Source organism: Podarcis filfolensis (genome assembly GCF_964270895.1).
Source record: "Podarcis filfolensis genome assembly, chromosome: 10".
Classification (NCBI taxonomy): domain Eukaryota; kingdom Metazoa; phylum Chordata; class Lepidosauria; order Squamata; family Lacertidae; genus Podarcis; species Podarcis filfolensis.
The window spans coordinates 17,990,090-18,017,926 of NC_139612.1; the positions used below are offsets into that span (position 1 = coordinate 17,990,090).

The following is a 27,837-nucleotide window of genomic DNA, read 5'->3' on the forward strand; positions in this document are numbered from 1 at the left end:
GGTATGAACATTGTCCCTTTTATCAAATGAAGCCAACAAAAGTCTGTGTGTTTTTTGTTTACAGGAATACAGTAACTTTCTTTCTTGTATATTTGGTTGCCATGTGATTCCCTTAAGCTAAATCAATACTCTTTCTAACTGCATCGCTGTGACTTGGATTTACCCTCAATGCTTAGCGATGCTGAAATGCCATTTGTATTCTCTGTTCCTGATAAACCAGATCTTTAAACCAGGGAATTTAAAAGAAATGCAGAGAAATTTTACTCCACTGGGTAGGATGGAAGAAGAGAGACCACCAGAACTGTTGCAGTGCAAACCAGACTCTAAGGATTTCACTGAGAACACACCATGCTTATGTCAGTCCCACTCTAGAAGTTGTAGGAGGGAGCAGAAACACACATGGTTATGTCACAGGTTGGACTTGGACCAGGGCGGCCTGGGTTCACAACCTGGGAAAGAGGAGACTGAGAGGAGATATGATAGCCACCTTCAAATATCTAAAGGGCTGTCACATGGAAGATGGAGCAAGCTTGTTTTCTCCTGCTCTGGAAGCTAGGACCCAAACCACTGGATGTGACATTAACATATGAGAGTGCTGGAGGTGAAATAGTTAAACGGGTTACCCAATCAGGACCCAGGGGGTGGAGTCAGAGGGACTATAAAATCAGCTCTGGGAGGGGTGAGGGAGGAGTTCGTTGGGAGTTGGTTGGAGTGGGAGTGAATTGGGATAGAGTTTGTGGGTAGGTTGAGTTAGTGTAGAGAAATAATCTGAGTCAGAAATAGGGGCTAGGAAGACAAGTAAATATCTGAGAGGTGGTTTAGTGAGTGAGAGCAGGTAGCGGAAGTTATAGGTCTGGATAGGCACCTCATGATTGTAATTGACCGATACCGTTTATGAAACCACACGCTTGTTAAACTGCAATAAATAAACAGAAGTTTATGTTCCAATTTAACCCTGACTGGACTCAGTATTGTACCAGGTAGGGCCTGGGTGGTGGCAGCAAGATATAAGGTGGAGGCACAGGGATCATTAGACGGTGAAACGTCCGGGGACCCTGTGTGATCGCCACACTGGATTCAAGTTACAAGAAAGGAGATTCTGACTAAACATCAGGAAGGACTTTCTGACAGTAGGCATGGAGTCCCTCAGGAGGTGGTGGACTCTCCTTCCTGAGAGGTTTATAAGCAGAGGTTGGAAGCCATCTGTCATGGATGCTTTAGTTGAGATTTCTTCATTGAAGGTGATTGCATTAGATGACTGTGGCATTCGTATGGAGCCCCCGGTCATCTCACGGACTATTGAGCCGTACACCACTAATCCACTGCCACCAACCAGGTCCTCCCCGGTAAATCACTTAGTCTCAGTCAGGTTCTTAAGTTAACAAAGAAGAGTGTAGTTTATTGCAGACACAAATAATCTTTAACTGCATTCAAAACGTTGTTACTCTTTACCTTCTTAGTCTTATTTTTATCCTGTCTCTAACTCTAACTCTTCCTCCTCCCCTCACACAAGAACCCACTCCCCTAACTGTCTCTCTAATTCCAACTGCCTGCCAACTGCTTTTCCAACTGCCTTTCCCAACCAACCAACCCACTGAAACCAACCAACTGCCCACCATCAACTAACTCAAAACTCGGGCTAAGCCCTTTTATAAACAGGTAGGCTCCGCCTCCGGCTTTCCTATTGGTCTACATTTTTAACCCTTTCTCTCTCCCCCTGTACAGACAGTTTCTAAATGAAGGGGCAAACGCCACAATGACCTACAATCTATGATTCTGTGGTTTCTGTCTAAACTTTTTGGATTGGTCTTCACATAATAAGACAGGCCTGAATGTTTTTGTCAAACCTTGATAGGATTGAAACCACTACATTGTAGCAATTGGCACAATCCTCCAAAAAAAGGAAACCTTCCAAAAAAGAATCCTGTAATCTGTACATTACCTGCAGCATATCATTATTGATATCATTATCGATGCAGTCCATGGACTCCCGCAAACTACAGGATGAGAGCATTACCCGATGAATACTGTGTTGTTCTGTAGTTAGTAGGATATAAAAACCATACAACAATAATTACGAACTGCTGCCGTACCCCCACCCCCAAAAAGGGGCGAGATTGCTACATTAGAAAGGGGAAATAAAGTCAAATGAGCATATGCAGAAGGAGAAAAATCTCTATCCTTTCTCATTACCACTGTAGTTTGCTAAGGATGAAACTAATGGGCCATGGAAATCATGCTGGAATGAGATTGTTAAAAAAAGAAATTGACTGAATCAGGAAGGACCAGGAGTTCTACTATTACATCCTGCTCTAAAATTTTATGTCTCGTTTCTGTTCCCCAAGTCTCTTTCCATATTTTATGTTCCCAAAGAGTTTTCGTCAGCCGCTGGTCTTAACCAATAACCAGACTTCAACTGCATTTTGCCACAGCTATTCCCTGAGCCATTGCATTACAAAAGCAGATAAGAAGAGTCTTGCTGGATCAGACTAGAGGTTCACCAAAATCCAAGGTTCTGCTTACGACAGGGGCCAACTTCCAGGAAGCCCAGGAAGGAGGGAAGGCAGCGGTCCTGAGCCACTGATGCTCCCCAACAACTGATATTCAGTGGTATATGTTAAGTTGTGGGTGAACATATCAGATGACACAGCGATTCTTCAAACAGCTCTTGTTTATTCACAGGCCAGCACAGAACTGAACTGAAGGGTTCAGCCAGCCTGCTTATATAGAGCTCCACTACAACGCAACAGTAACCATTTTCTGTAACTATCCAATCACTGAATGCCACTTTCAATCCCTTATTTGCGTATGTGGACCTGAGTGAAAACTATCTACAGTATCCCCCTGCCGGCCCAGGGTGAGAACTTCAGTACATAACAGTATACTAGCTCAGCATTTGGAAGTTCCATAAATCCATCATGAGTAATAGAAAATTATATTCCATGAATTTGTCCAGGGCTTCTTTTTCAGCTGCAACCTGCTGGAACTCAGTTCTGGCACCTCTCAGGTGGGTGCCATTGCCATTCTAAGAGAACAAGGGACATATTCACGGTGAGTTCTGGCATCTCTTTTTCTAGAAAAATAGCACTGAATTTGTCTAATGAAAATAATAATATAACAATAATAATAATTTATTATTTATACCCGGCCCATCTGGCTGGGTTTCCCCAGCCACTCTGGGCGGCTTCCAACAAAATATTAAAATACAATAACCTATTAAACACTAAAAGCTTCCCTAAGCAGGGCTGCCTTCAGATGTCTTCTAAAAGTCTGGTAGTTGTTTTTCTCTTGACATCTGGTGGGACGGCATTCCACAGGGCAGGCGCTACTACCGAGAAGGCTTCTCACAGCGAGGGAACTGCCAGAAGGCCCTCGGCGCTGGACCTCAGTGTCCGGGTAGAATGATGGGGGTGGAGATGCTCCTTCAGGTATACTGGGCCGAGGCCGTTTAGGGCTTTCAAAGTCAGCACCAACACTTTGAATTGTGCTCAGAAACATACTGGGAGTCAATGAAGGTTTTTCAAGACCGGTGTTATGTGGTTTCGGCGGCCGCTCCCAGTCTCCAGTCTAGCTGCCTCATTCTGGATTAGCTGAAGTTTCAGGGTTAGCCGCCACCACATACTCTAGGGAGCCTTCCTAACTGTATTCCATGAAGTGTGAACAATAATAATCACGTTCTGCACACATTTAAGTTAATAAAAAACAACAGCAACTAGTCCAAACTCTTCATCAGGCAAGGGGAGGAAATGCTGGGTATCTCAAGAGCTTTTGTACACTAATGGCACTCCCATCACCTCAGAACCTCCAAGTGTTCCTTTTTCCAGAGATGGTTCTGAATTTACAGAAGCCATCCCAGCTTCTGATTTGATCCTGGAATGTCCTGCTTTTCCTTAGGATGTCCCTATTTTCATCAGAGAAAAGTTGGAGAGTGTGGAGTTATCAGACCACCAAGCCATCTAAAGGCAGCCCTGTATAGGGAAGTTTCTTAATGTTTAATGTTTTATTATTACTATGTGTTGTAAGCAGCTCAGAGTGGCTAGGGCAACCCAGTCAGATGGGAGGGATATAAATAGTAAAATTATTATTATGAAATAGGACATCCCTATTTTCATGGGGATGCAGGTGGCGCTGTGGGTTAAACCACAGAGCCTAGGACTTGCTGATCGGAAGGTCGGTGGTTCGAATCCCTGCGACGGGGTGAGCTCCCGTTGCTCGGTCCCAGCTCCTGCCAACCTAGCAGTTCAAAAGCACGTCAAAGTGCAAGTAGATAAATAGGTACTGCTCCGGTGGGAAGGTAAACGGCATTTCCGTGCACTGCTCTGGTTTGCCAGAAGTGGCTTAGTCATGCTGGCCACATGACCCGGAAGCTGTACGCCAGCTCCCTCGGCCAATAAAGCGAGATGAGCGCCGCAACCCCAGAGTCGGTCATGACTGGACCTAATGGTCAGGGGTCCCTTTACCTTTACCTATTTTCATGAGAGAAATGTTGGAGGGTATGTCATCCCTGACCACAGACCATGTTGCCTGGAGCTGATCAAAGTTGTTATCCAGTACATATAGAGGGCACCAGGTTTGGGAAAGCTGGTCCGTAGGATTATAGCCTCATTCTGCAGATGGGCAGAATCTTGTTTACAGATTGTGCAAATGAAGGCTGCTGACCTCTGCTTCAGGAAACTAAATTAAGTTTCATTGCTAGCAAAGCCCTTTTCTTAAAATGTTACACGTGAGTCTCTTAGTTTAGGGCAACACCACTGTATGAGAGAAATCTAAAGTAGTGGATTATTGAGACGTGAACGATTTGGAAAGAGTTCTTTTGAAACGTAGAGGTCACATGAGCATTGTCAATAGCTAACTATAGATCTGTCGCTTAGAAGTAGAGAGGTGCTTTGTTACTCCAAAGGATGTCAGGAGCAAAGTTTCTCTCACACTGAGGGACCCAAGTCATTCTTCATTGACTTCAATAGATATTGGATCAACTATGCAGGAAGGGGAGGAATTGTGGAGTGGGGAAAAAAAGACTGAACTTCTTTGGGGAGGAAAAAGGAGTATTCTGTAAAGAAACAGAGTTGTTTTCGTGCCGGCTGCTATGAATACAACTGAGGAATCCTCATCTATGCTCTAGTCCCACTGTTGCTGAACCACCCTTTTCTCTGCTGACTTCCCACAGAAAGTGTTTTTCTCTCACCACTTAAATTCTGTCAGTCACACAACAGGAGACGTTGACCTCCCTATTCCCTTCTTTCAGCCTGAATCTTTACTTCTAATGACAAATGAATGACAAAAATCAATCCCCTTCTGGTTCTGATAATCTGCACATTTATTTTTTTGGGGAAAGAAAGCTTGGAATTAAAATGTTTAAGAAGCCAAACTAGAGGAAAGGAAATAAGAAGCTCTATTCTTTCTTTCTTTCTTTCTTTCTTTCTTTCTTTCTTTCTTTCTTTCTTTCTTTCTTTCTGAATCATCTTTTTCGTAAAGGATGATAAGAATTAGATAATGGGGCATGCACAAACACACAAGTAAATTATTATTTTATAATATCGCCACAAGCCATGGAATAAAAATGTGTTGCTTAATGACATGTTCCCTAATCTGCAAATAGCAGTTGGGAATTTCTTGATAACCAAAATCCGTTCATTATAAACACATTTCTTGGGCTGGGGTATTGTTTAGGGGTTTTTGTTGGTGGGTGGCTGTTGTTGATGTTATTTTTTCAATTTTTATTTTGGATCTTACGCTTTATGGGGAAATTGTTCAATTTGGTTGTGTACTTTTTGATGTTTATAACTGCACTTGTTATGTTTGTAGTTATGCATTTTCTTTTATGTTGTTAGCGACCTTGAGCATGGTTTTAACTTTAGAAAGGAAGCATTCAAATACAATGGTACCTCGGGTTAAGAATTTAATTCGTTCTGGAGGTCTGTTCTTAACCTGAAACTGTTCTTAAACTGAGGTACCACTTTAGCTAATGGGGCCTCCCACTGCCACTGTGCCACTGGAGCACGGTTTCTGTTTTCGTCCTGAAGCAAAGTTCTTAACCCAAGGTACTATTTCTGGGTTAGCGGAGTCTGTAACCTGAAGCGTCTGTAACCCGAGGTACCACTGTACTGTAAAAAGGATTGATTGACTGACCTTTGCATACATGCTTAGTCCAAGGAAATATCTGTCCCGGTAATCAACATTCTTTGCAGCACCTCATTTTAGGTTTCAGTGGATATCAGCAAAGGCCCTGGGCGGTTTGTGGACAGACAATTTCTAAGTTCTGCTTTCAAAAAGATTTCAAATTAAACAGCAGCAAAGCCATTTAAGAGCATTTATGGATGGATGTCCCCCCCCACACACATTTGGGGCAGATGGTATGGGACACCATACATTTAATTTAAGGGTGCAGGGAATTATAGATCTGCATGGGGGAAACAACAGATGAGAAATGTTGATCTTTCTCCCCATCTCCCCCACTAGTTCCTGATGTGGATCTTCCCTCACCCCTTCTTCCCTGGCCAGGAGGGTGATACCATTTTGAGGTCCATCTCAGGTGGCAAAATGACTTGGACCGGCTCTGATGCATAGGAATGTGTTACATGCCTGTGGTGTAAACAGTCCTTAGAAACTGCAATCTTCATCAGTCACTAGACATCCAGTAGATGAGAAATGTAACACGTTGCTTATTGGGGAGGGGGGAGTCTATAACGCTTTCAAAGTGAGTGTCACATTTTCTTTTAACAGCCGCTGTTCACGCCAGAAAGTCCTGCCAATTAGTTCTTCTTCAAATTATGTTGCCAGTTGTTCCCACCACTTTCAAATCTAACTTTTGCACAGACTTTTGAATATGGTTACCAGATTTTTTCAATGAACCCGGGGACATTTTTTTTTTTTTTTAAGCTGAGTAGCAACAGGGAGTCAGTAGTGGGGATGGTGAGGCAAAACACAATGGGCCCAAGCATACATGCATATTGTATAAAGGTGCAAAGCCCTTCTTTCGCAGCCTGTGAAACATAAATGCAGAGTTTTTTAAAAAACTGGGCAATGGCCGCCCGCAACTCCCGAGCCTCCCCTGATCAGTCAAAACAAAGGGGGAAGGGAACAGGAGATCACGCAAGACACATCATATGTGCACAAGACACATCATATGGGGACTTCCAGTGAGGAAAAATGGCGGGTGCCACAACAGCAAGCAGCTCCTGAAGCCAGCCAGAGCCAACTGCACTACCAGGCTGCTGAAGCTGCCGCTGCCACGTTTCCCGGGGACAAATTTGCATATCTGGGGACATTCCGGGGACGGAATTTGTCTGGGGACAGATTTGCATATCTGGGGACATTCCGGGGATGGAATTTGTCCGGGGACAGATTTGCAAATCTGGGGACTGTCCCCAGGAACCGAGGACGTCTGGTAACCCTACTTTAGAACTCTTTCCCTTTCTTCTCATCAACACAACACTTACAGTAATAATAATACATCGACACAGAACTTGATAGGCCACAATAAATTGCATCTGTTGGATAATTGCTGAAAGGTTATATGCCACAAGTTTGGCGGCCTTAAAGGCAACACCTCAGCACAAATATGAGATCCAGAACTCATAACAGCCGGAGGCAATCGTTTCTCCAGTCTTCTTGTCATCATCATGATGTAGCTTCGCTCGTTGAGGTAGAGCATTTGGATTCATGCTGCACTGCCAGGCTCTGTCCATCAAATGCACTTACTATTAAGTAAGTACACTCCAGAATGGATTCGCTTCTGCTGCTACACACTAAAAAAACATGAGACCTGCAGTCAGGGGAGTGAAAAGGAAGGGGGAAAGCAAAGCGGAAGGGGGAAGTAAATTGACAGCATTGTACGTTGCATTATTGCACTCCTTGGCATATTCAATTCCATCCGTAAAAGATGTGTGAAATTCAAGTGCTGGCAGTGTGCCGTATTGCTCCCACAATATGAGAGATATAGAATTTCTGAGTGATAGCTGTCATGGGCACAGAGGAGGTTGTTAGAGAACACTTTCTTTGTTACCCTTCCAAAAGGATGCTGGTGTAAAATACATTGTAATGTAAAATACATTGGCTCCTTTGTTCTTTTGTGCACACAAATCCGCCTTCCTCAGGCTCTCCTTTACATAGATCAATGTGCCTGCAAACCTATTTCTGTGCACACAGTTCTGCACACACAGCTGGGGAACGTGGAGACGAGGTGTGCGCTGGGATGAAAGCCCTCTTGTGTGCATGTAAATGCCATTGTTCACATGCAGGGAACTGGAGAGAAGGATTGGATTGTTACATTCAGAAGGATTGGATTGTTACATTCAGAGAAGGATTGGATTGTTACATTCAGAGCTTGTAGGGCAGCAGCTGAAGAAGGAGGAAAAAGGGTTTTCTTGTGTGTGTGTTTCTTGTGGCTGATTAGCTGCTCTCCCTGTGCAAAGGTCAGAGGGGGCAGGGCTTCTGTTGAAGTAGGTGATTAGCTGTGGGAGGAGCTTATCAGAGCTTGTAGGGCAGCAGCTGAAGAAGGAGGAAAAAGGGTTTTCTTGTGTGTGTGTTTCTTGTGGCTGATTAGCTGCTCTCCCTGTGCAAAGGTCAGAGGGGGCAGGGCTTCTGTTGAAGTAGGTGATTAGCTGTGGGAGGAGCTTATCAGAGCTTGTAGGGCAGCAGCTGAAGAAGGAGGAAAAAGGGTTTTCTTGTGTGTGTGTTTCTTGTGGCTGATTAGCTGCTCTCCCTGTGCAAAGGTCAGAGGGGGCAGGGCTTCTGTTGAAGTAGGTGATTAGCTGTGGGAGGAGCTTATCAGAGCTTGTAGGGCAGCAGCTGAAGAAGGAGGAAAAAGGGTTTTCTTGTGTGTGTGTTTCTTGTGGCTGATTAGCTGCTCTCCCTGTGCAAAGGTCAGAGGGGGCAGGGCTTCTGTTGAAGTAGGTGATTAGCTGTGGGAGGAGCTTATCAGAGCTTGTAGGGCAGCAGCTGAAGAAGGAGGAAAAAGGGTTTTCTTGTGTGTGTGTTTCTTGTGGCTGATTAGCTGCTCTCCCTGTGCAAAGGTCAGAGGGGGCAGGGCTTCTGTTGAAGTAGGTGATTAGCTGTGGGAGGAGCTTATCAGAGCTTGTAGGGCAGCAGCTGAAGAAGGAGGAAAAAGGGTTTTCTTGTGTGTGTGTTTCTTGTGGCTGATTAGCTGCTCTCCCTGTGCAAAGGTCAGAGGGGGCAGGGCTTCTGTTGAAGTAGGTGATTAGCTGTGGGAGGAGCTTATCAGAGCTTGTAGGGCAGCAGCTGAAGAAGGAGGGAAAAGGGTTTTCTTGTGTGTGTGTTTCTTGTGGCTGATTAGCTGCTCTCCCTGTGCAAAGGTCAGAGGGGGCAGGGCTTCTGTTGAAGTAGGTGATTAGCTGTGGGAGGAGCTTATCAGAGCTTGTAGGGCAGCAGCTGAAGAAGGAGGGAAAAGGGTTTTCTTGTGTGTGTGTTTCTTGTGGCTGATTAGCTGCTCTCCCTGTGCAAAGGTCAGAGGGGGCAGGGCTTCTGTTGAAGTAGGTGATTAGCTGTGGGAGGAGCTTATCAGAGCTTGTAGGGCAGCAGCTGAAGAAGGAGGAAAAAGGGTTTTCTTGTGTGTGTGTTTCTTGTGGCTGATTAGCTGCTCTCCCTGTGCAAAGGTCAGAGGGGGCAGGGCTTCTGTTGAAGTAGGTGATTAGCTGTGGGAGGAGCTTATCAGAGCTTGTAGGGCAGCAGCTGAAGAAGGAGGAAAAAGGGTTTTCTTGTGTGTGTGTTTCTTGTGGCTGATTAGCTGCTCTCCCTGTGCAAAGGTCAGAGGGGGCAGGGCTTCTGTTGAAGTAGGTGATTAGCTGTGGGAGGAGCTTATCAGAGCTTGTAGGGCAGCAGCTGAAGAAGGAGGAAAAAGGGTTTTCTTGTGTGTGTGTTTCTTGTGGCTGATTAGCTGCTCTCCCTGTGCAAAGGTCAGAGGGGGCAGGGCTTCTGTTGAAGTAGGTGATTAGCTGTGGGAGGAGCTTATCAGAGCTTGTAGGGCAGCAGCTGAAGAAGGAGGAAAAAGGGTTTTCTTGTGTGTGTGTTTCTTGTGGCTGATTAGCTGCTCTCCCTGTGCAAAGGTCAGAGGGGGCAGGGCTTCTGTTGAAGTAGGTGATTAGCTGTGGGAGGAGCTTATCAGAGCTTGTAGGGCAGCAGCTGAAGAAGGAGGAAAAAGGGTTTTCTTGTGTGTGTGTTTCTTGTGGCTGATTAGCTGCTCTCCCTGTGCAAAGGTCAGAGGGGGCAGGGCTTCTGTTGAAGTAGGTGATTAGCTGTGGGAGGAGCTTATCAGAGCTTGTAGGGCAGCAGTTTGATCCATCTTTTAGATTTAGGGGAGCTAGTCTTAAACGTTTGTTGGGGGAGACCTAGGTTTTTTGGGGGGATTTATTTGTCCTGTCTTCACGCTTTTTATCATGGAGGACCGCTGTAGTCAGCCCCAACGACACGTTCTCAAGATGGAGGGTGAGGGAACAGCTGCAGTCGCCTGTGGTTCCTGCGCAATGTTTGCCATCTTGCCAAAGGTTGCAGGCAGCTTTACGTGCAGCAATTGCATGTTGATTGCCCTCTTAAAAGACAAAGTCCAGCAACTGGAGGAACGTGTAGCTACGCTTCAAAGAATTAGAGAGCTGGAGCTCTTTTTGGAAGCAACAGAGCACACCGTCTCCACCAAGGAGGAGACAGGGGACTCCCCTGAGAAGGAGGCTAGTTCACCAACACAGGAGCCAGATATATGGAGAAACGTGACTCAAAGAAGTAGGAGGGCCAGGGTTCGCTCGGATTGTTTAGAAATACACAATCGCTTTGAGGTCCTCTCCCCTAGCATGGAAGTCGAAGAGCAGACTCCATTTGAGGATCTCTCCCTCATTACAGTCGATCAGGTATATGAAGACGAGAAGCAAAGTCAGTCCTCAGGGAATGTGCAGGTGACCTTGGAACGGACAGCTCACGGAAGAACCCCGACCAGACCTAAGAGGAGGCGTGTAGTGGTGATAGGGGATTCCCTACTGAGGGGAACAGAAGCAGTTATCTGTGGGCCTGACAAGATGTCTCGGGAAGTGTGCTTTCTCCCCGGGGCTAAGATCCAAGATGTAACTGAACGACTGCAAGGAATCATAAAACCCACTGACAAATACCCCTTCCTCTTGGTTCATGTGGGAACCAATGACACTGCAAGCAATAGCCTCCAGAAGATCAAAAGAGATTACGAGGCTCTGGGCAGGAAATTGAAGCAATTAAATGCACAAATTGTCATCTCATCTGTCCTCCCAGTTGAACGACGTGGCCCAGGGAGAGAGGGAAAAATAGTGGAAGTGAACAACTGGCTTCGCAAATGGTGTAAACAGGAACGGTTTGGATTCTTAGATCACGGAATGCAGTTTCTTGAAGATGGACTTCTGGCAAGCGATGGGCTGCACCTCACAACGGTTGGGAGGAATGTTTTTGCAAAAAATCTCAGAAACCTCATCAGGAGGGCTTTAAACTGACTAATGTGGGGGAGGGAGACAGTGGTCCTGAAGGTAGGAGTCTATCAATTGATGAAGATGATCATCCAAATGTCATAGACCGAATGGAGCAAACAGCACGCAGACCTAGTGGTGGGAGGAAAAAATCCTTAAATAAGAGACACGGGGGAATGATTAATGGACTTCAATGTCTGTACACTAATGCGCAAAGCATGGGAAATAAACAAGATGAGCTTGAGCTCTTGGTGCAGCAAACTAAATATGACATAATAGGAATCACTGAAACCTGGTGGGATAAGTCCCACGATTGGAATGTAATAATGGAGGGATACAATCTATTTCAGAGAAACAGACCAGACAAGAAAGGAGGAGGAGTGGCATTATATGTCAGGGATGTGTATACCTGTGAAGAGATCCAAGATTTAGAACCTCAAAGCCAAAGTGAGAGCATTTGGGTCAAAATTAAGGGAGAGAAGAATAACAGAGACCTCATTGTGGGAGTTTACTATAGATCCCCAAGCCAAACGGAGGACATAGATGATGCCTTCCTGGAACAGATGGCCAAGCATGCAAAAGGAAGGGAGATAGTAGTAATGGGGGACTTCAATTACCCGGATATTTGTTGGATGTCAAACTCAGCCAAGAGCATAAGGTCAAACAGATTCCTCACTGGCCTTGCAGACAACTTCATTGTCCAGAAAGTGGGAGAAGCAACAAGAGGAACAGCCATTTTAGATCTGGTCCTAACCAATGTTGATGACCTGGTTAGTGGGGTAGAAGTGGAAGGATCATTAGGCGCGAGTGATCATGCTCTTCTGAAGTTTACTATACAGCGGAAAAGAGCAGCCAAGCATACTAGGACACAATTTCTTGACTTTAAGAAAGCCGACTTCATAAAACTTAGGGAAGTGCTGGGTGAGATCCCATGGACAGTAATACTAAAAGGAAAGGGAGTTCATGATGGCTGGGAGTTTGTTAAGAGGGAGATAGTAAAAGCACAACTTCAGGCAATACCAATGAGACGGAAACATGGAAGGTGCCTAAAGAAGCCAGGGTGGCTATCTAAAGAACTTTTAACTGAGTTAAGATTAAAAAAGGATGTGTACAAAAAATGGAAAAGGGGGGAAACCACCAAAGAGGAATTCAAACAAATAGCCAGCACGTGTAGACACAAAGTCAGAAAAGCTAAAGCACAGAATGAACTCAGGCTTGCTAGAGAGGTTAAAAGCAACAAAAAAGGCTTTTATGGGTATGTTCGTAGCAAAAGGAAGAACAAAGAAACAGTGGGGTCACTCAGAGGAGAAGATGGTGAAATGCAAACAGGGGACACAGAAAGGGCTGAACTCCTCAATGCCTTCTTTGCCTCAGTCTTCTCCGATAAAGAAAACAATGCCCGACCTGAAGAATTTGGAGCAAATGATTCAGCAGAGGAAACACAGCCCAGAATAACTAAGGAGATAGTACAAGAATACTTGGCTAGTCTAGATGTATTCAAGTCTCCAGGGCCAGATGAACTGCATCCAAGAGTATTAAAAGAACTGGCAGATGTGATTTCAGAACCACTGGCAGTCATCTTTGAGAATTCCTGGAGAACAGGCGAAGTCCCGGCAGACTGGAGGAGGGCAAATGTTGTCCCTATTTTCAAAAAGGGGAAAAGAGAGGACCCAAATAATTACCGCCCAGTCAGTCTGACATCAATACCAGGGAAGATTCTGGAGCAGATCATTAAGCAAACAGTCTGTGAGCACCTAGAAAGGAATGCTGTGATCACCAATAGTCAGCATGGATTTCTGAAAAATAAGTCATGTCAGACTAACCTGATCTCATTTTTTGACAGAATTACAAGCCTGGTAGATGAAGGGAACGCAGTGGATGTAGCCTACCTTGATTTCAGCAAGGCATTTGACAAGGTGCCCCATGATATTCTTGTAAAGAAGCTGGTAAAATGCGGTCTTGACTATGCTACCACTCAGTGGATTTGTAACTGGCTGACTGACCGAACCCAAAGGGTGCTCATCAATGGTTCCTCTTCATCCTGGAGAAGAGTGACTAGTGGGGTGCCACAGGGTTCTGTCTTGGGCCCGGTCTTATTCAACATCTTTATCAACGACTTGGATGATGGACTCAAGGGCATCCTGATCAAATTTGCAGATGACACCAAACTGGGAGGGGTGGCTAACACCCCAGAGGACAGGATCACACTTCAAAACGACCTTCACAGATTAGAGAACTGGGCCAAAACAAACAAGATGAATTTTAACAGGGAGAAATGTAAAGTATTGCACCTGGGCAAAAAAAATGAGAGGCACAAATACAAGATGGGTGACACCTGGCTTGAGAGCAGTACATGTGAAAAGGATCTAGGAGTCTTGGTTGACCACAAACTTGACATGAGCCAACAGTGTGACGCGGCAGCTAAAAAAGCCAATGCAATTCTGGGCTGCATCAATAGGAGTATAGCATCTAGATCAAGGGAAGTAATAGTGCCACTGTATTCTGCTCTGGTCAGACCTCACCTGGAGTACTGTGTCCAGTTCTGGGCACCACAGTTCAAGAAGGACACTGACAAACTGGAACGTGTCCAGAGGAGGGCAACCAAAATGGTCAAAGGCCTGGAAACGATGCCTTATGAGGAACGGCTAAAGGAGCTGGGCATGTTTAGCCTGGAGAAGAGGAGGTTAAGGGGTGATATGATAGCCATGTTCAAATATATAAAAGGATGTCACATAGAGGAGGGAGAAAGGTTGTTTTCTGCTGCTCCAGAGAAGCGGACACGGAGCAATGGATCCAAACTACAAGAAAGAAGATTCCACCTAAACATTAGGAAGAACTTCCTGACAGTAAGAGCTGTTCGACAGTGGAATTTGCTGCCAAGGAGTGTGGTGGAGTCTCCTTCTTTGGAGGTCTTTAAGCAGAGGCTTGACAACCATATGTCAGGAGTGCTCTGATGGTGTTTCCTGCTTGGCAGGGGGTTGGACTCGATGGCCCTTGTGGTCTCTTCCAACTCTATGATTCTATGATTCTATGATTTTTACTTTGTGAACAAATTGTATTTCTGGCAGACAGTGTCGTGGGTAGGAATATAGGAAGCTACAATGGTGCATTGGGTTAAGTACTTAATTCGTTCCGGAGGTCTGTTCTTAACCTGAAACTCTTCTTAACCTGAAGCACCACTTTAGCTAATGGGGCCTCCTGCTGCTGCCGCGCCTCTGTTCTCATCCTGAAGCAAAGTTCTTAACCTTAGGTACTATTTCTGGGTTAGCGGAGTCTGTAACCTGAAGTGTATGTTACCTGAAGCGTATGCAACCCGAGGTACCACTGTACTTTATACTGAATCAGATTGGTCCATCTGGGCGGTGATGTGCGGTGAAATTTTTCGTAGGGGCACAGTTAGGGCCAGAGGCACCAGCTTGTGAGGGCGATTGGGCAGAGGGACGTCCTGACGTAATGTGCGTGAGCATCGTGCCTCCTTCTCTAAGCCAGGCAGAAGCTTCCCAGGCTTTGGGAAGGTGGCCCCTGGGGAACCGATAGGGAACTAGCTTAGTCCCCCTAGTCCACTAACCTGGTTCATCTAGCTCAGTATTGTCTCAACAGGTCTCCAAGGTTTGGGGCAGGAAGTTCTTCCCTGCCCTACCCAGAAAGCTCAAGGATTCAACCTGGGAGCTTCTGAATGCAAATCAGGTGCTCTGCTAATCAGCTATCTGCCTCTGCTAAACGTCACGGTACTCCATGTGCCAGAATCGGTTTAGTCATGCTGGCCACATGACCTGGAAAACTGTCTGTGGACAAACGCCGGCTCCCTCGGCCTGAAAGCAAGATGAGTGCTGGAGCCCCATAGTTGCCTTTGACTGGACTTAACCGTCCAGGGGTCCTTTACCTTTTTACCTTTATGGCCATGATATTATTCAGGTGGATTTGATCTGCAAAGCAGTCACTCATGGTTCATACATTGTGCTTTTCTGAGGACCAGGGAGACAAGTGAAACTGCGTCACTTTGAAATCAGTCCCAATTCTTAGTCTCAGTTTCAGTTAGAATGCCCAAGCAGCGATGGGCAAGCCTTTCCTCTGTCCTGATTTGGAATGGGCTAAAACAAGATTTTGGGCATCACATAGCAGATATTGGGCATCGCATAGATGATACTCATAGTCCATTCCAATTCTATGATTCTATTATTCTATTCTAAGACTTCCACATTTTAAAGATATTATAATGAAAAATATAGTTTAAATGTAGTCCAAACTACAGGGAAAGACCCATTCTATTGCAGACAATGGAAATTTAGCTTCATAACTGCACATATTCTTGTAATATTTCTCCATATATCAGGAAGAATGGATGGCCAGTCCCTTTCTAAACACATTCATTTTTAATTATAACAAAATCAGGAGACAGCCTTTCTTTGTGAGAGTAGGAATTCTTATCCATTAATACCTCCATTTCCTCAAGGCTGGATCATTCCTTGTCACCATAAAACCCAAATTAATAAATTAGTCAATTATTAATAATAATTTGCAAATTAATAATAGCTAAGAAAGAAGAAATAATGTTATACAGTATGGGGAAGAATATACATTTGTTTGCAAGTTGGTTGGTGAATATAATAACATAGAGATATAGATAAAGGCATAAAGTAATGAATATATATAAAGTATATCACAAGGGAAAGGGGACAATGTCTAAATTATGTACATAATCTACTACAAGAATGGGCAACCTATGGGCCTCCATTCATTACTGCACTACAATTCCCATAATCCCATACCACTTATCTTGTTTAATGGAGTTTCATGATAGGAGTTGAGTTCAACAACTTCTATAGGGTCACAGGTCTTCCCTCCTGATCTACACAGCTAGAGTCTATTTAAATGATGTATTGCTTTAACAATTCTGCAGTGTATTATTTATTCATTCCCAATATCATCAATATGAATGATATATACAACCACATCAGGTTTTAATTATTCAACACTTCAATCTTTGAGAGTGATACGATTGATAATATTTGGCATTAGGACACAGAAAAGGTCATTTAATTGTACAAGTAGAAAATTAAATGTTGCACTGAAACTTTAGTATGCTAGTGATTTGCCCACAATACCATAGGTGAGCTACATATTTCTGGGACAATGTGATGTGACGGAACCATTATGCTATCACATAGTCAATGTGGTATCTTGAGAATATGCCAACATGGAGATTGCCAAAGAAATAGCAACCCACAATTTAAGTTAATGCAGAAGATGCATCAGTCCACTCACAAGACTGGTCACCATGCCAGAATACGGGATAAAATTAGGGCGATTTCCAAACATCACCACAACACTACGCTTGTCACTGCACCTCAGAAAACTGATTTTACTGACAGTCATTAAAGGACTTAGTCAAAATGACCTGCATGGGGGACATTTTGACTAATGAGGGCAGAATAATCTCACTGGTTTCTAGCCAGTGACTGACATATTTTTCCTAGATTGCCCTCAATATGGTGTTGTTCCAGGCCTTTCTGGGAGTAAGGATCGCACGGTGGGATCCACTTTTGTGGAACAAGGCCATGCCTAGAGCATTCTGGGGAGGAAAAAAGACAAAATGCTGCCATCCCACCAAATTTTTCAAGTAATTTACTGCCCTCTACCAAATTCCTCCTGGTTTTCAGACCACTTTTTGGCCCTGTCAGAATTTAAGCTGGAAGATTGAACTTTTGACTCAGCCCTATAACATAGAATCATAGAACTGTAGAGTTGGAAAGGAGTCCAAGGTTCATCTCATCCAAAACCCTGCAATGCAGAAATCTCAACTGGATTGTACATGGCAAATGGCCAACCAATTTCTGCTTGCATTTTAGTATACATGTTATAGGGGGCGCGGGTGGCGCTGTGGTCTAAACCACTGAGCCTCTTGGGCTTCCAGACTGGAAGGTCGCAGTTCAAATCCCTGCGAAAGGGTGAGCTCCTGTTGCTCTGTCCCAGCTTCTGCCAACCTAGCAGTTCGAAAGCACACCAGTGCAAGCAGATAAATAGGTACCGCTGCAGTGGGAAGGTAAACAGCGTTTCTGTTAAGTTGTGGGTGAACATATCAGACGACACAGTGATTCTTCAAACAGCTCTTGTTTATTCACAGGCCAGAACAGAACTGAACTGAAGGGTTCAGCCAGCCTGCTTATATAGAGCTCCACTAGAACGCAACAGTAACCATTTTCTGTAACTATCCAATCACTGAACGTCACTTTCGATCCCTTATTTGCATATGTGGACCTGAACTATCTACAGTATCCCCCTGCTGGCCCAGGGTGAGAACTTCAGTACATAACAGTTTCCATGCACTCTGGTTTCCATCACGGTGTTCCGTTGCGCCAGAAGCAGTTTAGTCAGGCTGGCCACATGACCCGGAAAAGCTGTCTGTGTGGACAAACGCCGGCTCCCTCGGCCTGAAAGTGAGATCAGCGCTGCAACCTCATAGTCACCTTGGACTGGACTTAACTGTCCAGGAGTCCTTCACCTTTTACCATATATGTTAGTATAGCATGGAGATAGTAAAGATTTCACTGACTTCTGAACCCAGTTTGGAGCTCATTGTGCTCCCAGTGACATCATCAGGCTTGCAAAGTCTGCCCACCCTAAGGAATCCCACCCCCAAGTTCCCATGAGCTCTCATTCCTACAACATGGTGGTGGAAAAATCTTCTGCCGGTAGTCCTTCTATTTTTGTTTATGATTTCTACATGAGTTCCTCCTGGATTTGAGAACTAGCATCTGGAAACATGTATAGGATCTGAGCTGACTGTAGCAGCATACTGTAGATCCTGAGCTCTAAAACTTCCTTTAAAATTCAGAATAGATTTCTTGATCTAACTGTGTCCTACACCTGAAATATAGGCAAAAAATGAGCAGTGCTATAGAATTCCATGGCAGGAAAAAGAAAGAATCAATAGGATAAAATTAAAAATGATATATAGCCTCTCACACTGAGCATGTTCAAACTGTTTTCTTGAATTTAGAGTAAGCCTAAGTAACTGTGACCGGCTTTCAATATTTTCAGCTCCAGGGGAAAACAAAGCAATTCTTTAGCATTTCCAAGTCTTCGGCTGTAATTTGTCTGCATTTTTTTCCTGAATGCCATTCAGCAAAGAAGGCTTATTAATAGAGCTCCATCTTCTGGTACCTAATAAAAAGATGATTGGTTCATAGACTAGGAAGAAGAGTCTTCAAATCATTGGGGAAATATAATGAAAAATTGATCTTTCCCTGACAAGTGTTTTAGAGCTGACCTTTCCAGAGGCCATGCAGAATACTAATAATTCTCATAATTTTGCCTCCCCTTTTGCATCTTTATCCCACGGGAGATGCTGAATTCAAATTAGGATGCAAATATTTAGCAAAAACAAGGGTGAGTTCTGTGGCAATTTGAAGACTAAAAAAATATCTGCGGTAGCATGACTTTGGACAGTTTTCACCAAGATATTTCACCATGCAGATATTTTGGACTAAAATTCCGATCAGCCCCAGCAATGGTAGCTATAGCAAAAAAAGTTAGAAAAATGCAACCTGTGCTACTGACTCATGCAACACGTTGGCGACTAATATACACACAATAATTACCAAAATAATTATACATTATTTATCAATCTTCTGAGAGAAATATACAAAACCTTGTGCAAAGCCACAGAGACTTACGAACTACCCAACCTAAGATGAACTTAAAATGTCTGGTTTCAATGGATTTTTCAAATGCTTAACTCAGCCTTTTGTTTTCTTTATCTTTTTAGGTAAGTTCATGAAGATACCAACAAAGGATAAGTTCGGTGTTGTTCACAGTACTGAGAGATGCTAGTGAAGTTGTAGATGGATGCTAATGAAGTTGTAGACAGGGTGCCGGCGTTTTGCACCTGTTTCGCCCTGGCAGTCCAAGTAAGGCTGCTGTTCACCCCCGATGGGGCCCTTTTACTGGGGCTTGCAGATAGCACACTCCCAAGGTAGTTTCCCAGGCTTCTTCAGTGGTCTAATCTCAAAGCCTTGATACGTATATTGATATTCAATTTCATAAAGAATACTATTTCTTGGCTTAAGCTTAAGAGACTGATTTCTACAATATACGAAGTGGTCACCAAGTGGGTAGGCATATATCTTGTAAAGACAGGGAAGTAACTAAAATACTAGGTTTTTTCTTAAGGCGCAAATGATATGGAAAATTAGTAGGTGTAGTTTTTCAGACAACATGGCTTCATTGTCATGTGGAAGGTAAAGGTAAAGGGACCCCTGACTATTAGGTCCAGTCGTGGCCGACTCTGGGGTTGCGGTGCTCATCTCGCTTTATTGGCCAAGGGAGCTGGCGTACAGCTTCCAGGTCATGTGGTCAGCATGACTAAGCCGCTTCTGGCAAAACTAGAGCAGCACATGGAAACGCCGTTTACCTTCCAACCGGAGCGGTACCTATTTATCTACTTGCACTTTGATGTGCTTTTGAACTGCTAGGTTGGCAGGAGCAGGGACCAAGCAACAGGAGTTCACCCCGTTGCGGGATTCGAACCACTGACCTTCTGATTGGCAAGCCCTAGGCTCCGTGGTTTAACCCACAGCGCCACCCGCATCCCTTCTGGCCCATAGTAGCTACCCAAATTGATTTTGAAGCCAAAGTTGAAACACGGTTATACAGTTCTCTCCAGGTGAAACATATACAGTTCAGAGAACCTAAGAAGAGCTTGCTGGATCAGGGCAGAAGCCCATCAAGCTGTTGGAAGCTAGTGCTGAGCCCTTGTGCTCAAATAACATCGTTCCTTGTTTCCTTCCAGGATTCTCTCTGGGCCTGGCAGGAGAAGTTCTTCCAGGACCTCTTTGAGTGGCCTCCTAGGCCACATTCAAGTCTGAGAAGGCCATGAAGAAGCTGGTGGAGGAGGAGCTCCACGTCGTGAGGCAGCCCCAGAAGCTCCCTGAAGCAGTGGGCAGAGATGGTGATTTGTTGACAGATGGAGGTTCGTGTAGGCTGTTTATGCTGGCCAGATTTAACATGTTTCCCTCGGTGGTAGTGAGAGGAAGATACTTAGCTATCCCAGAATCAGAGCGTCTCTGCAAGTGCGGAAGGCGGGAACCTGATACTCTGGAGCATATATTCTTTTCCTGTGATTTTGGCAGTTATGCCAGAGGACAATTGTTTGAGGCCCTAGAATTTAATAGACAGATTTTTACACAACCAACTGTTCAGGACCTGCTGGCGGACAGCGATGATCAGGTTACTATTGTGGTGGCTGAATTTTTGAGTGCTGTCCATGGAGAAAGAGTGGGCCATGATGAGGAGACTTAGTGGTTCTTAATGGTAGGTGATGTTGCTGTGTTGTATTATATTATCTATGTACATCAATTTATTTTTGGAGTTAAGAATAGGACTGGGATAAATTGTGTTCGCTGAGCCCGTATTTTATACAGTTTGTATATGATGTTTGTTTGTTTGATATTGTGTGGTGTGCTATGCCTAATAAATGATTTTGCATTGAATTGAATTGAATTGACAGATGGAGGTTGAGTTTGCAAACTGAATTTTGGGGAAGGGGGGAACAATCAATCAAAATTTTTAGATCAGTTAATTCTTGGTCCAACTCCAAATCCACTTCAGACCCCCCTAGCCCCTCACAATCTAGGCATAATTCCTGCAACATCACATCTCCAAGGTGTCTGGTATTCATATAACACCTGACATTCCCACAATTCCCCAGGGACTCCGGCACCAGTGATGAGGTTTTATTAATTTATATACCGCTTATAGGCCAAAATGATGCAGAAGCACTAAGGAGAGAGGGGGCTGCCCCACCCAAACAATAATTCCCTGCCTCTAGCCCCAGACTTGGTAGCCTTCCAGCCACTGGCCACCTTATAGATAAATGGGCAGATAGGAGGGAGAAGTTTTGACTCAGATTGCAACCCAGTCCGGAGGAGAACTCCAATGACCATCTTGGTTGCCTCAGGCAGAAGGCGAGCTATTCAAGCCATCAAAGTATGCATATGCTGGTGACATCGCGACAGCAGACGAATGTGCCAAATGAGTCTGAAAGCTCTGGAGAGTTTCACGATGTGCCTCAGCACAGGGTTTACCTTGCCTTTAATCCATCGCCGAAAGACATGTGTGAATAGAAATGGCGCACCTGAGGGGAAAAATGAAGATGTTGGAAGGGCATTCACGGAAACTGTCACTGATCTGTCGGAACCCCACACTTTTGCAGAAAGATCTCTGCCAGAAAACTCCCACAGCTCCCATAGAGAGGAATGCTGAAGTGAATTGATGTAGATCCCACTGCCCTCAGGCAGACACCATGGTGTCTTGACAATTAATTTCAGATTACTAGTTACTATACTGGGAGTAACATTAGCATATTAGCGCCTGCAGGTTTGCAGTCTGGTACCCTACTGCAGGAAATTTGAATTTAGTCTATTGATTTTTGTTAGCACTGCCATGTTGTTATTACTGGATTATTGCCCTTTCATCATTACAGACTAACTGCATGTAGTGACAAATTAAGCAAAAAGCATGTTTCAAAATAAGAAGTATTGATTATTCTGTTGATAATGCTATTGCAAACACCTAAAGCAAAATGCTACCTTGTTGATCTGCTTGTATTTGTTGTGTAGATGCTAATAATTTTCTGCGGTCGTGTCTGCAGCATTAATTAGTAGGTTTCCCCCAATAATATTTTTTTCACTGACCTTTCTGTGATCTTTTCTTTTCTTTTCTTCCACGAACAACCAGGCATCCAGACTTCTCTCCAAAGTAGCACTAAGTCAACCATACTTTCTAACAGGGTTCAAATGATGAACAATTTCCACAAGCATGTTTATTCATTCCTTCACTTACTTTCCTTAAATATGAGTTGAAAAAGACACCAAAAGCTGACACTTTTCCTAAATAGTCAAACGGTAGAAGCATCTTGTAAAAATACCTCCATTTACCACATTCTGAAAAATCCTTATCTTCTAAAAGGCTTGCCACATGTCCATTTTCCACCTGAACTCTTTCTGATGTCCAAGGCAATTTTTGACCCAACTTCCCAAAGTCTATGGCTGAGAGGCAATGACAAGCCCAAAGTCAAGCAGGGAGTTTTGTAGCTGAATGGGAGATTGAACCCTGGTCTCCCAAGTCCTAGTCCGATACTCTAACCCAGGGATCAGCAACCTTTTTCAGCCGTGGGTCAGCAACCATGTGGTGGGCCGGACTATTTTTTTTGGGGGGGGAATGAACGAATTCCTAAAAGGACACATTCTACTCATGTAAAAACATGCTGATTCCCGGACCGTCCATGGGCCAGATTGAGAAGGTGAATGGGCCACATCCGGCCCACGGGCCTTAGGTTGCCTACCCCTGCTCTAACCACTATGCCACATTGGTTCTATATTATCTAGTTAGGCTTGTATACTCTAGAACTTCTAAAATTGCACAATCATAGGTAACCTACTGTGTGTTCCTGGAGTTAAGTTCTTTGTGTGTAGAAGCTGCCTGAATTACTGAAATGGTGCAATAAAAGCAATGCAATCATCGTAAGCAGCTGCAGGGATCTTTTTCTTCCTCTTCATGCTGCTCTCCAACAATTATCTATTGAGAATGTGAGAATAGCTATATCCTTTGATGTGTCTACATGCAGAAAGAACCTCCAAGAGAAATACTGAGATCACTGAAAGACCTTGATTACAGAAAAGTGGCAAAAATAATAATATCAAATTGCCAGAGCATTTCATCCCTCACACACTTAAGAGTAAGCCATTTGAAGAAAGCTAATAAAGTATCAGCCAGAAGGTTGGAAATTTTTGACTATCCAGGATAGGAAGTGTGGGGGAAACTCCACATGGCATTAACCCTTCTACTTTAGTATTCATGCTTTCTCCTGCCCACCCCTCGCCTCTTTAAATCTGTGCAAAATTCACAATTGGAAGTCAATTGATTAGGAATACGACAGCTCTGTGAATGGGAAACTGACGTGCTGAACAAAATAAACATAAGACTCGAGCCAAGAGAAAATATTAATTTGTCAGTAAATGTGTTATTGCAGAAAGCCACACACTTGGCAAAGGAGCTAGCAAAACCGTCGCATGCTGGGAATGCATGCCAAGGAAAGGAAGCAACTGGCATAAATCAGACAAATTGCATGTGATCAGCAGAGAGGCCGGCTGCAGAAGCATCTCGAGCAGTGGCTACAGCAGGAACCCAGGACCAGTTACAGTTTATTCTGTTTTTTGTGACACAGCACTTAGACTAGGGATCCAATTAAATATAAAGAAGGAAGGTTGAAAGTTGAAGGAATAAAGTAGTCTGACCATAAATGTCACATGCATATGCAAGGTGTGACCGGAAAGTTCGGTGAATGGTCACAGAAATCAGACAGCGAGAAACATCCGAATATAAAATCAGCATCAGAAACCCATGAAATGCTCACAATTGTGTACAAAGATGAAGCTGTAAATCGAAAGATTGTGTGTGAGTGGTTTAAGCGTTTCCGTGAAGGGTGGCAAACCATCGAAGATGACCCTCCATCTGGCAGACCACTGACAATCAGAATGGCGGCAAAAGTTGGCTGAGTTTGTGAGTTATTGATGCGGGATTGTTGCTTGTCTGTCTGAATGATGGCGAAAAAAATGCATATTCCACGTGAAATCATTACTGAGGTTACTGGGTTGTCCCACCCTCCATATTCTCCCGATCTGGCCCCACCAGATTTAGGGGAGGGTGGGAGAAGCTCTGGAGCCGACTGCCACTTCGCAGGTAAGATTCACCTTCTGTTATATGGGCAGGACAGTCCCTCCCCTTACCTAGCCAATCCCCTGGCAACGCCTCTCCAGGTGGGATTGGGCGATTGGCTGAGGTAGGCAGAGACCTCCAGGTATCCAGCCTGGGGAGGATGAAGCCAGCCCGAACTACCAGGAATCGCACTGGGATCCGGGGTGTACGACCACACAAAAGGCATCCCCATTTGATGTGGGGAGCGGTCATTCCAAAACTGAAATCTGCGCTGAAAGGGCACAGATTTTCCAACATTTCACACATCCAAGCTGCTGTGATGAGGGAACTGAAAGCGGTACGAAAAGAGGACTTCTCCAGAAGCTTCCAACAGTTCTACGAACATTGTCAATGGTGCATTGTATCAGAGGGAGGCCTGTAAGGTATGCATGCTTGAATATTTCTCGCCGTTTGATTTCTGTGACCATTCACCGAACTTTCTGGTCACACCTTGTATATCTCCTTCCCTGTTTGGAGGAAATCATCTTGAGGAAGGTGAGTTTTGGATAAACTAGTTAAGCATACACCCTGTTCCTACAACCATATTAAGTGTCTTCTTGGCAATCAGAAGACACTCCATGTTCTCTTCTATGTCACATCTAGTTTGGCCCTTAGAATTACTGATCAGGCTTACGTATGTATATCTCATTTGGGGAAGGGCTGTAGGTCACCAACCATGACTTAGATGCAACAGGTCCTATGTTCAGTCCTCAGCATCTCCAGGTAAGATGCAGAAGGACCACTGGCTGAAGCCTGAAGACACAACCGAGTGAGATGGACCAACACTCTGAGTTGGTATAAGGATTTTCCTGAAGCCCCTACACGTAGGACCACCACCACGACACTCCCCACCACCATGCATATTCATGTTGAGCTCTTATAGTGCCTAGAAAGGCCTAATAGAACAGGGAGATATGTATTTTTATTTATATTATAAGATTTCTAACCCATCCTTCACCATAAGGTCCAAAGGCATTGTGTCTCATGTTGCAGACCAGAGGTAAAAGTGGATCCAAGGACTGGAAAAAAATTGTAGACAACTTGTGCAGAAGACTACATGCGTGTTTTCATCAGTTGAATGCACTTATCTTTTCATCTTTTGTTTTTTTTAAAAGAAATCAACCTCTCCCAAACAGGTATTCTGCCTTCTTACTCTGTGATGAATAAGAGGAAAGCGAGAAGGCATGGTATTGGTTAAAACCGATCAAATGTTGATCATTTGCTCTCCAAGCCAGGTGAAAAAGAGCTCAGAACCACCAGCCTCCCATGCAAATATTAGAGCTCAAGAGACTTTGGTCGTCACAAAAGTACTTTGTTGATGGCACTTATTTTAATTTAAAATAAGAAAGTTGCTTGGAGTGGGAGGCTAACCTTGAATGCTGGTCATTCATGTTCTTGAAAGGAAATCTCTGCTTTTTCCTTAGACGACTGCTCATGTTCTGAAATGAAAATGAAAGATTATGTTCTGGCATGAATAGAGATGCACAGTATGTAGAATGAAATGCAGTTTATTAACAGAACACTGGGTGGTGGGTGATGCCTGTTTCAGGATCTGCAAAACTCAAGCCATGCTGCAAGCCAGCCAATAGTGGATGACACTTGCTCTTCCCATCTTATGCCTTAGGAAGAATATTCGTTACTCAAGCATCCTTAATATGGTTTCTATTTCTGTCATATACAGTGGTACCTTGATTCCCAAACGCCTTGGTTCCCAAACGCCAAAAACACGGAAGTAAGTGTTCTGGTTTTCAAACGTTTTTCAGAAGCTGAACATCCGATGCAGCTGTCAGCTAATGTTTCCAGGGCACCTGCACCAATCAGAATCTGTTCATTCTGGAAGTCAAAAGAACTTCCGGAATGGATTAAGTTTGGCACTTTTGTTTTTGCTATTTATTTTATGTTTCTGAGGCTTTTTCGCTTAATTTGTTTTTGTGACTGTGTAGAAGAAGAGGAGTTTGGATTTGATATCCCGCTTTATCGCTACCCTAAGGAGTCTCAAAGCGGCTAACATTCTCCTTTCCCTTCCTCCCCCACAACAAACACACTGTGATGTGAGTAGGGCTGAGAGACTTCAAAGAAGTGTGACTGGCCCAAGGTCACCCAGCAGCTGCATGTGGAGGAGCGGAGACTGAGGAAATGGATAAAAGCCCCCCCCCCCCATCCAAACAATGACTATCATCAGTGCATGTAGGGAAAAAAATAATTTTAATTTTGATCATCTACAATACTGTCTTCTTTATTTTATAGTACAGTACATTGATTATTGCTTTCATTTTATGGATCAATGGTCTTGTTAGATAGTAAAATCCATGTTAAATTTCTGTTTTAGGGGTTGTTTTCTATGGGATAGCGTGCCTTGGTTTTGGAATGCTTTGGTTTTGGAATGGACTTCTGGAATGGATTAAGAAGGTACCACTGTACTACCATGACAAATGGCCATTTTGTATTTTGCAGTCACAATACAGTGGAATTCTACAAGCAGCATCAGACAAAATGTAGGTACTGTATCATATGCATTTGCATGTCAGGTGACTGACTCTTGTGTGATTCTTGTCCTTTATTAAATGGAAGTTGCAGAAGTCATGATCCAGAGCCATGTGAGATTGTATGTGCATGCGGACATTTGTGCCCAGTTGCACAAAAACTAGGTCAGTGTATTAACGTTAAATCTATTTTGACCCTGAGTTCCACCATAATAGCTAAATGCAAGCGCATCCCTATTTTGGACCACAATTTGATAGGTACAACTATTAGCACAGATCTAGGTTGAAGGCTCTAAATACAAAATGGCTGGGTGTTACTTGTAGTAATTTCAGGATCGTTTTTCTTACCAGAACAAAAATGGTGCTGTACTCTGCAGGGAGAACTTTGACTATAATGTGTTTTCCAGCTTATTTTCAGTATGGCATAGGAAGGATTTTTATTTTATGTGTTCAGAAGGCACTGAGATGCTTTTTTTTATATTCATCCAAAATCATGAATCAATATATGTTCTTTGGTACTCCAAATCCATTTGTTCCAGTTATCATTGTTATATATTTTCTTAAGAGATGAAATTGCTTGATGTTGCTTATTCTAAATTAAGAATCAGGTCAAGTTCTGGGCAAAGTTCTGGGTGTGTCTTCTTCTTTTAGTCCAATCATTTTATTCAAAAGAGAGAAACATGGTTTCTCCCCTAGATGTCAAACCCTTATTATCTCCTGAAATGACTATAAATTGATTTCAAATGCCTGGGCCCACAATGTATGAGGGAATTATTCTTTTCCAAGCCAGCGCTTGTTCTCTCCTTCTGAGTAGATTGGAGCCATAACTTCAGAATCATACAGTCATACCAAAAACCACTTGGATAGCTCGACTGACAGTATACATTTAGCATCACTATTCCTTAGGCGTTAGCCAATAGATGCTTGAATATACCTGTCAGTGATGGAGCCTTAAATGTCTCCCTAGACAGATCCATACACTGTCCCAATTGCTGTAATCATTAAAGACTTTTCTTCTTCTTAATAGCTACCCGAGTCCTTTCCTTCTGTAGCTCCAGGCCATTGCATCTTGTCATACATCCTTCTGAGACTGAATAAATCCCAATCATTCATTCTTTTACTGTTACCTTGACTGTATTTATAGACTATGCTGATGCCTC

At 43.8% G+C, this 27,837-nt stretch overlaps 1 long non-coding RNA gene across 4 annotated transcripts; it reads left to right on the forward strand.

Annotated features, from left to right (window-relative positions):
• Nucleotides 1-1,554: 1,554 nt before the first annotated feature.
• On the forward strand, nt 1,555-21,164 carry LOC310743997. 4 transcript variants are annotated; one of them, XR_014539319.1, is made up of 4 exons: nt 1,608-1,659; nt 2,346-3,051; nt 19,207-20,409; nt 20,953-21,164. It is a non-coding gene; the product is annotated as an uncharacterized lncRNA (long non-coding RNA). The 4 variants fall into 4 exon arrangements; XR_014539317.1 differs by having other exon boundaries at nt 1,555-3,051; XR_014539318.1 differs by having other exon boundaries at nt 1,555-2,610.
• The last annotated feature ends 6,673 nt before the right edge of the window (nt 21,165-27,837 follow it).